This window comes from Cyprinodon tularosa, unplaced genomic scaffold (assembly GCF_016077235.1).
Source record: "Cyprinodon tularosa strain WSP-4 unplaced genomic scaffold, ASM1607723v1 ctg123, whole genome shotgun sequence".
Classification (NCBI taxonomy): Eukaryota; Metazoa; Chordata; class Actinopteri; order Cyprinodontiformes; family Cyprinodontidae; genus Cyprinodon; species Cyprinodon tularosa.
In genome coordinates, this window is record NW_024038037.1 from 1,236,032 (window position 1) to 1,250,592 (window position 14,561).

Sequence of the window (14,561 nt, forward strand, 5' to 3'; positions counted from 1 at the left end):
TTCTTTCATTTAGGAGGAGAACATTCTGTGCAAGCCATTGTTTGATGTCCAAGAGGCAGCTATAGAGAGAGTCAAGAGCAGTGGCAGTGTGAGGGAGCACCAGTAAATATACCTGGACATCATCAGCGTAAAGGTGGAATGATAAATTGTGTTTGGCAATAATGGACGCAAGTGGCAGCATGTAAAGTGAAAACAGGACCGGGCCAATGATGGAACCCTGTGGCACCCCAGATGATAGTGGGGCAGAGGAGGAGGAATAGCCATGGGCCATCACAGCAAAGCTCCTACTGTATCACTCAGGTAGGATGAACCACTGCAGGACCGTGAACACCAACGTGCTCCGCCAGCCGAGAGAGGAGAACTGCGTGGGCCACAACAGCATGCTTTAAAGCTGCAGGGATGGAACCAGAGCTAAGGAGACATTGAAAAGAACAAGAAGGTATGAAAACACATCAGAACATTTGGATTCATGGTGAGGGTGGAGTTAGACCAGGATCAGCTCAGATTAGGATTCTTCTTCTTTCCTTTAATGAACGATCGATGGATATCTGAGGTCAGACAGAAGGCTTCCTCAGAGAAAAGATAAATGAAGGTCAGTACATGAGTGTGTCAGCAGTGACTGTGACGAGCATCATTCATATGTGCTTCCATCCCATAATAAAGTCCCTCAGGCTGAAGGCTGTCTGGATTCACCTGAACACCTTTTTCCTCCTTGGATAGAGATCTATCTGCTGACCCAATGAAAACAGAAGAAACAGGAAGGAGGAGCTAAAATCTGCCGTATTTGGACTTATTTGTTAATTGGCCTTATTTGGGGTCCATGACTGCTGCTATTAAGTTCAGTTTATCCACATAATTCACGTGTAATGGAAGAGAGTACAGGTGGGACATGTCCCCCCATCTTTCCTTATCTCTGCCGTTCATCTTCTGCATTTTTTTAGACTCTGCAAAATTTTAATCCTTAATTTGCCTGTATATCAGAGCCGTCCTTAAACGCACCAGAGGCATTCACTGCTAATGCTGTGGATCACAGACAGGAGACCTGCTGCTTCACGGGATGTTACCAGAAGCAGTGAAAGAAAACTTTGGACAGAACAAAAAAACAGATATTTATCAGCAGGGAGAAACCTAGCAGGTATCAGGACAGAGTTTCAGAGATAATTTAGAATAATTCTCATTCTCTGAAACATTTATTGTCTGTATTGTAATCGGCAGCCCAGGGTGTTCTGACCTTTTCATCTTTATCATCCTGATCATCTTCATCACCCTCCTCCTCATCATCATCACCATCATTATCATCAACATCATCATCATAATCTTTATCATCCTCATCATCTTCTTCATCATCATCCTCCTCATCATCATCATCCTCATCTTCATGTTAAACATCCTAGAAACCAGCAGCAGGAGAAGAAGTGGATCATCTCTACATCCAGGGTGAATTTAGGTTGGATGTTTATGATCTTTTCCACTGAGATCAATGAAAAAGAGTGAAGGCAGGTTAATCCCAGCTGATTTGGTAATCCTAATAATCCCATTAATCCAATAATATCACTCTCAGTGAAAAATCAACCCATGCTAACTGGTTTGGTCCTTCTTTGACGACTGAAGCCTCCAACTTTCCTTTATTATCAGGATGATGGGGGGGGCACTGGAGGAGGAAACCATCTAGTTCTGAGCTGTTTAACTGGGAGTGAGAGTTTGAACCAAGATGTGACTGAAGAACCAGTTCTGATCACAGACATCTACCTGAACCAGTATATGATCCCAGTGTTTTAGGATCAGAAAGTCGGCAGGTTTTCTTGGTGTGAACAGAACCTAAAGCCTGAGATCCACAGCTGGAGGCTTTAACCTTTAATCAGATGTTTGAAGCAGATTTATTTAAAGGCCTCAGAGCAAACAGCAGAGTAAATCTGTGGCCTTCAGGAGGCTGAGATCAGGTGGAGGAGTGACTGATTCAGTGGAGGAGTCCCTCAGCATGATGGAGTGCAGCTCTGAACCACAGTAGACTCTGAATGCCCTTGTTGGGTCGGCCAAACGCTCTCAGTGTGCTGCAGTGTGTGCGCTCTGAGCAGCAGCAGCGTGTTTTGTCTTTATATGGTTCCAGCTCTCGTCCTGAAGCTGTTCAACCGCTGAACCAGAAGCTCTCTGTAAAACACGACTCCTTGTTCCAGCTCCAAAATACGCCTCCCTCTGATTTACTCCTTTTTTTATTTGTCGGCTTTAAAATAAAACTGCAGAAACTTTTTAAGACTAAATCACATCCAAGTTTGATAGTCTTAAATTATAATCGGACCTTTTATTTAACAGTTCACTTCGAAGTTTACTCAGGTTTTTTTTTTTTTTTTTTTTCATTTTGACTCATTTTCTCTGAAGCTAAACCAGCCTGGTTTATTCTGATTTTTTCCTCTTTAATCTTTTGCACCTTTTCAAACATCCAAACTGCAGTTTATCAGGTTTTATTCCAGACTCTACTGATAGTTTAATCTGCAGGTTTGATCCATTTCTCTATTTCTGATGTTTCCATTCAGGATTTTTTTTATAACTTCAGTTTTCTATAAATGAAAGCTAAAATCAGGATTAATCTCTGAATGTTTTTCTCAGCAGGTTTCCTCTCTGCTGTCCTGCTGCTCTTCATCATGTCTGGATGGTTGTTCAGCTCAGCTAACCTGCAGTCTGTCCTGTTCCTCAGCAGAAACTCTGTTTGATGAAGCAGGAAGTCGCCTGGAGCCCAAATAAAATGAGATTATCTAACCTTAGAGAGAAAGAAAATAAGAACATGGCAACAGCAACTTCAGTTTTAACTGCTCTCTTTCTGATTTTGTTGTGTTTTTGCATGTGTGCTGCCACCTGCTGGACACTTCAGCCTCATGCATTGATGCTGTGGGACTCCTGCTGCTGAGTGAGGTTAAAACACAATGAATGAGGAAAACAATCTGACATCATCCAAACATGTGGTCCAACATATGACAGCAGCAACAGACTGATGCTCAGCTCTCAGTGACTGGATGGAAACTCATTCAGATGCAGAAAATAATGTGAAACTGAGGCTGTGGTTGAAATGAAGGAACATCAGCATCTGGACTGATATACAGCTTTATATTTCTTTTTAACTTGCACCCATAAACCTAGTTTTAAGTTGTAAGTTATTGTAACATTGAAAACCTATCCTTCAAACTTATATTTATCCTTTATATTATTGCATGGAATATTCAAACAAAAATTTGGGGGAGTAAGCTTCCAAAATCTGCACCTGCATTAGTTGACATATTTATTATAGGACACACATTAAGAACACTTTAAAACCCGAAGTATACATCTGACAAATGATCTTCATTTCATTATGGCCTGCACAAATTTCAAAGGGCATGTCTATCCACACTATAACAGAAACTTTTACTTTGAAAAGCTTTCCAGGATGCTTTCCTGCTCAGTAAAAGTGAAAGTAAAGCAGTACAACCTGAAAGATAACAGTTTTTATTTCTTTGACCTTGGATCAACAACCGTAGGATATTTGTTGACTTTGGTTTATTTTGTGAAAAAGATTCAACAAATAGGAAATAAATCTTTCTATTAGTGTTGGGAGGATGGAGCTGTTTGCTATGGTTGTGTTCCTACTTTGTGGTAAGATCCTCCTGTTTCTAAGGTGCAATCTATTTAGTTAATCTTTTTTTTCCTTCTTCTTTGCAGTCAGTAAATTGATCAATACTCAGCCATGGTTTAAATGTAGAAGCTTGCTTTTAATAAGAAAATATCAAGATATATGTAATACAACAAAGTATATTTAATTGCAGGGTTTAGAGATCTATATGGAATAATTGCTGCATTTCATTGCAGAGTAAATTTAACAGCATGTTGTGGAAATAAAACTTGGTTCTGTTCCTGCTAAGTTAATCTCTGTGTTTTATCATATTTACCAGAGACACGATTCAAAAGTTAGACTTTTTAAGACAGTTTTAAAAACGGTGACCAGAGTTTGATTTCTGAAAAGGAGTGTGTGTGTGTGTGTGTGTGTGTGTGTGGGGGGGGGTGATGGGCTGATTGACCTACAGTTACTCCCCCCAAACGCTTTCATTAGGTTTTGTATTTTCTAAAAATGAGCTCAAACATATATTTATTAATTGAAGTTTTCCTTCAATTAATAAATAACACAAGAGAACCATAATACACTAACATTTATATTTTTGTATATACATTTATTTTTATATATATATATTTATAGATAGTTAGAGAGATGACTTTTAGTGTATTATTTATATATGGGGCCCAAAAACATTAATGTTTTAAAAAAACAAAAAACAAATAACAGCCGATTCCCACGCAAAAATCGATATATCATGCATCCCTAGAAGTACAATTTTAATTCCATCCATCCAGAAAAATATAGCATATTTCTTTTTTTTAAACTTTCTGGTAAACTTGGTGATATATTTTGTTGCATGTTGTATATCCTAGTAAATCTGTTTCACCTTTAAATCTGCAGCTCTTCCTGCTTCTCTCTGTGCTGTTTAAAAAGATTTAAGAAGATCTCTTTACTAATATAATGATGCCAGAAACAAAATTTCAGTCTGATTCTGTCTGTACAATAAGAAAACATTTTAATGTGTAACTGGGAGTCATGGTCCTCTGAGAAGCCAAACTAGTAAAGAACAACAAACTGTTTTCTCAAGCTCTTTTGTATTATAATACTAACTTACAACCTGTTGGCATTTTTAGCTGACAAAGCTCTGTATGTCTAACAAAAATATTTTTCGGTGGCATCTCTAATTTTTTTAACCAATCATCTCCTAACTTTTACTTAAACATCAAAGTAGCTGTAGCTACTTCTTACGCAGTGAAATGCGACAGCAAATCAGATGTCTCAAAGCAACAGATACGATGATGTCACACCAAGTGGCGGGACACGGGAAAGAGAATTGAGATAAAAATATAACAGGATAAATGTTTCAATTTAAATAAAATTTAATTTTTAAAAGATTTTTTTTTTGCCAAATGTCCACTTAGACTTGATAAAAAGCCAGGGAGAAGAAGTGTGCTTTTAGAGAGGATTTAAAAACCTCAACAGAGCCTGCCCATCAAATATGCCAAGGCAAGTTATTCCAGAGTCCCGGCGCCATAAAGGCACGATCACCTTTGGTTTTAAGTCTGGTTTTAGGCACGACCATTAGAAATGATTAGAGGATCTCAGTGTTCTGGCCGGGGCATGGATTTGGAGGAGCTCAGTCAGATACTGGGGGGCTAGACCATTAAGAGCTTTAAAAACAAACAATAAACTTTTAAAATGTATTCTAAAAAGAGCCAGTGCAGCGAGGCTAGAACGGGTGAGTATGTGGTTGCGTTTATGTGTGCCAGTAAGGAGTACCAACTGCAAACGGTGTAAAAGTGAGCGGTCCAAGCCAGCATATAAAGAGTTGCAGTAATCCAATCTTGTATTAACAAAATCAAGGATTACAGTCTCCAGATCTATGTGTGGCAGGTACCCTTTCACTTTTGATAAAATTCTTAACTGTTAAAAGCTGTTTTTTTTTGTTTTTTTTTACGACCGAACCAACCTGGCGATCAAATTTCAACCTGACAACAAATATTACACCAAGATTTTTTACTAATGATCGAATGTTAGGTGTAAGAGGGCCCAAGAAGCCAGGACGAGAAGCTGCAGGAAAAGCATTTAGCTGCACCCAACCTCTGTTACCTTTGGTTACATTAAATGAGTGGAAAGGGGGAAAAATTTTTTTTCAGCTTTGCCCTTTATGTCTGCTGTGAATCAAAATAGTATAATTTCTCTTTAAACTTCTAAGACTAATAAAAACTGTGCTAAATTTACCTTTTGTGTAAGTTGGATACACCTCTTCAGAACATTGCTCTCATAATAATATTTATAAAGAGAAAGGAAAAGAGAAAGCAATATAGATCAACTTAAAACAATATCTTTATTAATATTATTCTTTTTAACAGAAGTGATTCCAAGCATATTAAAGTGCTTTCAGTTTGTGGCACTAAATGACTGCTGACAATATTCAGCACGTTTTCACAGAAAAAAAACTCAAGCGGCGTCTCAGCATGATGGGGAGGAAGGTTTTATTTGGCTTTAAGCTTTTCACCATTTTTAGACCCAGTGAACTTTTCCGCCCTTTTCCATTCTCAGAATGGTTTACTCACTGCTAGAGGTGGGCAATACTAGGAAATTTTAATCGATACATTACAGAGTAATTACAGGCTCAGTATCATCGATATCGATGCAATACTTAGACAGATTTATTTTGTCATTTTGTTTATAAAAGTGTAAACAAAAATATATTTCATTTAAAAAAGCTCTACACAATTTCATTTTTACTTTGAAAGTGAGAGGTATAGTGGAGAATGCTCTTTTTCCAGGTGGATCATCAAAATAAATGGTAATAATACTGGTGATAAGTCTGACATAGTGGAAAAATTTCAAATCTTCTTTTGGAAAGTATTGGCTTGTATGAGCGATGCACGAGGAGAAATGGGCTCGTGCATGCCTTTCACACGCGTTTAAAAGGCGTTCCCTCCCGGGAATGGGTGCAAGGTGGAGAGGGTGGGTCTTTTCAAAAATTTGTGTAAATTCTCCAATATACCCTTAATATGAAGTGCTGCTGAAGGTGATCACTCTTATCTTGCTGGATATATTTTCTGGAGGTCTGAAATGCCTCTGCTGGGAAATATTTACCTAATGGAGCAAAACCAATTTGATGAACCATATGAAACCCCCCACCCACCCTTTACAAAGAAAACAGAGACTGGTTCTGGAAACTTCCAGCCAAAAGGACAGTCAGCTCACGCATGAACCTATCAGCTGACAAGAAGTTGGGAATCCTAGCAGGAAATACCCCTACGTCATTCAGGGTTTAAAATCCAGAGTGCAAGACTGAATCAGTCTCTTTCCTTGGGGTTTGCCACCTGTAAGGAGAGAAACATTTCACGTGGAATGCGAAGAAACTATCAGGAGGTAGCTTTCGTTTCCTGTGTCAAAAGTCACGAATGCATTGTAATCGTGTTTAGTGCCCGCTGAGTTGGGTGACAAATGGAGTCTCCGAGGCTGATCGCTGTGTGTGGATTTCCCCCCCTTCTGAGGACCTGTGCCGCCTATTACGGTATGTCTGCAAGGTGACGCATTTGCTTTGACAGCCTGTAAGTAACCTTCTTGAAATGCCTTAAAATTCCATCAAGTTCCTCTGCTGTAGCATCAGACTGATCTAAAATTCACAGACACAGCAAGTCATCTCAAAGTAAAACCCTTCCACTTCTCATTTGATGCTTTAATGAGGTGCTGCGCTTCAGGCAAGAAACAGGGAGTTAGATTAAAACCTTGATCTAATCTAAAGTTTGATCTGTGGAGGTTATAAGAACTTGGTTTAATAGGTTAAACAGTGTGATGTCAATCTTTCTCCTCTGCTTTCTATCCTTCTTTCTTCTTTCTCTTCTTTGAGGTTAGTTTATAGAGTTTATATCGCCTAGCTTTAACTGTGTGACCATGTGGTCAAGGGCCAGCCATCAATTGTTACAAGCTACCCCCCCCCCCCCACACACTCCCTTTCATCATATGAAAGGGGGATCTCACACACAAATGTGTTTGGTCCACTTGCGTTGTTTTATCAGAGAAAATTACAACTAGAAGCTGAACCATGCATAATGCTGAAGAGAGAGCAAGAAGTGCAAAAGAGGAGAATGAGAGTGACCTCAAACGTCCTGGACTCCTTGCTCACAGAATGAAGGGTCTGAGAATGAAGGGTCAAAAAATGAAGGGTCAGAAGAGGAAGAAGGTGAAACCATTCTTGTTTCAGCGAGGTTTGACAGAAGGCGTGCCAGGGGAGCTCCTCCTCAGGCAACCACAGTGCTGAGAGCTAACGTGAGGAAGCAGGGAAGGTTTGGTAGTGCAGTATTTAGTTCCACCAGCAGAGCAGTTTCAAACCACAGATGATGCCAGATCTGGCTGGCATGCAATGTCCTTTTCATAGAGCAACAATAATGTCCGACCTAACTCAAAGCACAATCTGCTATGACACACCTTTACCACAAACGCAGTGAAACAGCCAACCATGGGACACTGGTGAGCATTACCGCACTGAGCCTGGCCATGGCCTAGAGGCTATGGAGCAACAGCTCCACCAGTGTACCATGAACGGTCTCAGATGCCTTCTAGGAGGTTAGAGCAGAGGTTATCATCCTAACACGAGAGTAGCTGGCTAGAGCTATCAGATGATGATTCAGATGGCCCAGCTCCAATCCCAGAACAGTGATTGTGAATGGGGCAACTTGAATCCCTCGCCCAAGACATTGAGCGTTTTGACCCCGATAACACTGAATCCACTATTGACGGCGACCCAATCCCTCTGTTCGAGAGAAGTTACAAGTTAATCTGGAAAACTTCTAGAATTGTGCATGTGTTCATAGAGAGCCTGCAGCCTTCTGTTCGAGACCACTATTTCTCTGTTTGTCAGGCACTGAGAGAGGAATATTCGGGGCACACTGACCTGGGCTCCACAATGTTTTTTTTATTTAGATTTTCATGGGCGCAGCGCTTCTGGGTTGGAGAAAGACCACACGCTTAAATATCTGTTCCACCACAATCTTCATGAAAGCATAAGATTTGAGGTCACCATGTACTGTCGAACCAAAAACCTCACCATGCAAGAAATCAAAAAGTATGCACAGATAGCATGGGGAACACATGTTTGCCCCAGCAAGGGTACATATAGCGAAAACAGGGTTTTACAGATTCAGGCAGGATCAGGGAGAAACTTAGAGTCGGAGGGACAAGAGGTTCCTCCTTCCAAAACTAGATTTAAAAACTGATAACGCAGTTGTGATACCGGACCACTGGAAAGAGAGGTTTCCAGGACTGGAGGAGTTCACAGAATAGAGAGGAGAGTGGGTTCTAAACGAGGTACAGATCAGAGATAAGCCGACAGACAACCTGGACAGAGGAAGCTTAAGGACTGTGAAGGAAGAGATCAGAGTGAGAAGCTAGAACAGTCAGGTTTTATAAAGCACTCTCCGTGAAAGGTGAAAGGTGCCATAAAGCGCCCGCTGCGATGATGAGAGCGCCATAATCGCATGCAGTGCTGAATGGAGGCCAAATGCACGCCTGTAGGGTGCCAGAAAACTTCTGCCGCGACAGATATAATGCACCATGACGCGCATGCAGGGATTGATGGAGGGCACCATAAGTGCTTGTAGTGATAGAAAAAGGGCACGTCATAAAGCTCAAAGCAATAGAAAGCGCCATAGCACCTGGAGCAATAGAAAAGGTGCCGTGAGTACCTGTAGCAATGGAAAGAGGGGCACCATAAGCCCCACCGCGATTGATGGAGGGCGCCATGAGCACCAGCAACAATGGGAAAAGGGCACGATAACGCCTGCTGCGGTGATAGAGGGCATCATAACACCTGCAGTGATGAGAAGGAAATGCCATAAAGCACTTGTTACGATGGATGAAGGGTGCCGTAGGGCGCCCACTGCGATGAAACGCGTCTAGCTTGAAACAGATTCAGATAGAAACTGTGACTGTGCTGAGGCTGAGACATGCAGTTGATGATGATCTGAAACTAGAAGCAGAGATTAATGAATGCAGTGAGCTACATAATCACCAACCAGACAACAGGCGCAGCAGACACATAAGCTTCCTACTGGGTCATTAAATGACAGTAAACATGGTGAACTGTCCAAGAAAATTTGCAACGATTCAACAAGGCTTGAAAATGATCCATGATTTAGTTTAAAAGATAAAAAATTGAGAGTCTGCGAGGGGATCAATATATCTCAACCTCAACGGAGAAGATAAGCCGATAGACTGTGAAGAGAATGCTGCCGCTTAATTTATCTTTTAGTGACGAGACATCGTCTAGAAAATTCTCCCCAACTTGATTGACTTGATAAGCCATACTTTTTTTTTTAAATAAATAATATAGACACCACCAACGTAATTATTACCCAGCTGACAATATCACAAGATGCACATTTAGCCTGTGAAATGAAATTAGTTAATGGATTTTTGAGTCCAATTAAATATTTTGTGTTCCAGTAACTGGAGATTTATTGATCTAATGTATGGATAATGTGGAATTAACCAGTGTTGCTTGATTGACTGGACCAGGACAGTTTTATGCGTTTAGACCAAAGCATTATTATTCAAATATATTTTAAATATTAGGTTCAATGATTTAATTAAAGTCAGTGTCAATGGAAAACATCTTACTTCAACAAAACTCTTTTGTTTTTCTGAACAATATGTTGAATATATAAAGTTAAAGATTAAACTAAGATACAGTTTTACTCAGAATAAAATGTAAATTCTATTGGGTACCATATCGTGTCAAGGTCAGGGCTCTTGTGGTTTGAAAAAACAACAATGTATTTGAAATAAATAGGTCTGGGACCTATAAAGTCAACAGGGTTGACAGAAGTTGGTAAAGACGTCATTGTTGGAGTCTGCATTTTTTTATTTATTTATTTATTTTCTTATTCTTTTCCTACTTGCTCTGATTCTGTTTTATTTTCCTATAGTATTTTAATCATGTAAACCACTTTGCATTGTCTTTGTACTGAATTGCAGTGTTGGGCAAGCTACTTGTCCAGTGTAGTGAGCTAAGCTATCAGTTACTCAACAATAAATTAAGCTTCACTACACCAAAGCTACCACCTAAAGAATTATAGCAAGCTAAGTTACACTAATGTAGCTTAACTACATCAGAAGCTACTTAACGTTGTACCAAGCTAATGTCAATTCAAAATGAGTCTGACACACTGGTTAAAACATTTATTAAAGATCAGCCAATGACATAACACAGTGTAAACATTGCTTTATGATCAGCATATTAAAATAAACTAAAGTATTTACTAATAGACAAAAAAATAAACAACCTGCTGTTATTAGAACCAAATGAAAGGTACTGTGTAGCGTTCTACACATGGAGACATGGCGATGAGTTTGCATTCAATGGACGTCTCTAGGGAAAACAAAACCCTACAAAAGGCATCTTATTTCTTTAGGGTCTCCCTTAGAGAAAACTTCTTCAGACCTCAATTAAACAGTCGATTCAAGTAACAAATGAAACTGTTTACAAAAAAGGTGAAAAAATAAAGAAGCTAATTAAGAGATATATATACATTTATGCCTCACTGTATAATTTAATTTCTACCTACATATTTATTCATTGTATTTTGGGGGGTAATTAATTTAATACTTTTTTATTTATTGAGCATGTATTTATTTATGTATTTATTTTTATATATGGTAGAGCTGTTCCTCCATACCTAAAAAAATGTTATCTCTGCAAATAAGCCTTAAAACAGATATATGTAAACATCCTGTCTGGTAAAATAGGCAATGAAAATACAATATCTAAGTTTGGCTACTGCTCTCTAATGACAGTATCTTAGTGGCACTCATCAGATTGAACTATCTGGAAATTAAAGGTGCCAATAAAGTTAAAGCTGATATATTTTTCTCATTTTTATTTCAAAATATTGACTGCAGTTGACTGTTTTAATGAGTGTTTGGCTATGTAAAACAAATGGCTAGTCTTGGCCACATGAGCTCTCTATGGCCAAGAACCGAAATTTGAACACATACTTTTTATCAGAGGATTCAACAAGTTTCAAAATCTCTGAAGATAAGGCGCTCTGCTCCTGTCTCCATCCTGTGTGCGTGGCTCTGTGGGTGTCTGTGTGTGTCATTCATTGAGTTCCACTACAGTGCGCATGCGCATGTTTCGTAGATACAGACAGGAGAGGCAGAATAGAGGCTCATGCGTGAATGTCCAGCAAATAACTCCGATTGTTGTTTCAAAAATAGAAAATTATGCTCTGGCTTTTATAGCGTTTGTGGACGCTACGTCGCTACTTTATATAAATAATAACGTCACTACTGGAAAGTTACTTGATAAATAAAGCAGCGACGCTAGATACTACAGATGCTTGATGCAAACCGAGACCGCTCTGTTTCACAGCAACAGCAGAACATATTTATGAAACAAATAACATGTTCATATAATCAATATCAATCAATTGATGGATATCTGTCATGATAAATAATAGATCAAATGTTTTTTAGGATCCAGAAAATGAACACTATATCAGTTTCTGAGATTCTCTTAGTTTCAAAACAATAAAAAATTCAGATAAAGGTTTTTCTAAATAAATAACTTAAGACCGTAACCTTATGAACTTCAATGAAATGTTTTTTTTTTCCATCTTTTAGCTAAAAATCAAAGAAAATTCTCTTTGTTCTCTTGTTTGATAAACATCAATTTATACGAACGTTTTAATTGATGAAACAAAGTGTGAATATTTTGTCTCTGTCAATTTTTCTTTATAACAAGCATATTACGTATATTTTCTTTAAAGAGGAGAGAGAGGAATATTTTACATTTATCTTCCCCTCCTTGAAGGAGCTAAAAGCTCCGCCTCCTATAGAGCCACCAGTATGGCTGATTTTTACACTTTACCTAATTTTTGTTAATCACTTCAGCTCTACCACTTCGGATGATTTTAGGGAAAATGACTGATTTAGCTTCCAGGTTATATGACATATCCAATCCAGATCAATACTCAATGCTGTTACATATTTAAAAGCAGTTAAACTGTACTGCTAAAAGCACTATATGGATTTTATATATTTTACTAAATAAATAAAAATTACATTCTCATGGTTTATATTATTCCACTGACTTGATGGTCCTTAAGCGAACCACTGCTTTCAATAGGGTGGAGTTCAGCAAACCACTACAGAGTGAATAAAGAGCACATGGGAGGTGGTTTAATGGGTGATTTCAGGAGTAGCGTAGCAAGGCATGCTTGTAGAGAGCTCTGGCCGGCTTTCAAGCAGATTATATCTTTAGCAGCCTGTAGTCCTTCGTCTACCGGCTGGTTTTATGTTAGCTTCCATTTTGGTGAGAAGAGTTTTCTAATTTTCTATCTATTAAAACCAAAGTTCTTTTAGTGTCTCTGTATTTCAGTCATGATATTGGTGGATTAGTTACAGAGTTTTTCTTTAGCAAAGACAATTTGATAAATAGTTTTATAAAATATTTTATTAGTCTGTGTAGGATTCTATATAGGTCTATAACTAGCTAGAACAGAAATGTCTCCAGAAATGGAAATAGACTCCTATGAAATTATAGCAAATTCTAAGGCAACACAAACATAAAGATTGAGACTTTCAGTTGTTGGATGATAATAAAAAGCATACTTTTGGATAATATGTGACATTTCTGCCATTAAGTTTCTGTAATTATTACAAGCTGAAGCTTTAAATACATTTCTCTGCTTTTTGACCTCCATCAAGCTTATAACAACTTCATCCTCTGCAGTGTAATGAAACCTATAAGTAACTTTATTTTTCAATAAAATCCTCCTGAAGAACAGTAACGGATCAATCCCTGCAGCTGTCAGTTTATTCGTTATTTGTTGACTCTGTTTGTTCTGGCTCTGCTCTATAAGATCCCAGAATGGACATAATAGACCAGAAAGGATCCAGTAAACCCAGCAGTTATCAGAGTAAATTAATGTATTTGTTACTATTTGCATCATTCATCCCACATAATAGGAAATATATATAAATGGATACCAGGAGCTGGAAGCATCATGCAGTTAAAGTAGGAAATCCATTTATTTACTTTGAAATAATTTAATCTATAGAGCTAAAACTCTGTTTGTGTGGAGAAACGCGAAGAAAACATTTCATAAGGATTTGGTGTTTGTAGATTTAAGAAGATGAAGCTGTTTGCTGTGTTTTTCTTCCTCTTCTGTGGTAAGATCATCTTCCTCTCCCCAAGCTTAGTTTCAATCAGCTGATGTTGCTTTTTCTTTTAATTCGGTAACATGACAATTATCTCTACAGCTGAGTATCTTTTAGGTTGCTGCATTTTACATTCATCTTTAGTGAAGCTTCACAGCCAATGGAAGTGAAACTCAGGCCTCTGGATTCTGTGACAAATAATGGCATTGTTAGTTTACCTGAGATTTAGAAAAACTACTTTCCAATTAGATAAAAGTATTTATTTAAAGTGAAGAAGAAAACCTCTGCCCAAAACTTCTAATCTGTACTTGATAATTTTTTCTCACTGAAACAATAGTTCTTCTTTTGGCTGTTTTTCTGCTTCCCTCATTATCAGCTTTCTCACTGGTTTTAGTCTTTAGAAAACCTTTTTATCAGTAAGGTGCAAATATTATTAATATCCTTATTTCTCAACTACTTGTTCTTAATGTGTTTAAAGGTATAAAACATCAAGGTCAACATCAGACAGCAGTGATTTCTAGGAATCTTTGTTATTAAATGTCCACAAAAAACTATAATTGCAAGATCTGCATCCATTATTCTATAGAGGAAGAACTTTACATTTGGATATTGAGTTTTATTACATTTTAATCCGTTTATATAAAGTACCAGTTAACTATAGGGTGTGACCTTGTTCTTTGTAACATGAAACCATAGTGAGAGCAGCTGCTGATTGGCTGCTGCCTCTTACTGGGTTTGTTTTAATCTTGATATTAATCAACATTACTGCAACACCTCCAGTATGCAGAGGGGGAAATTA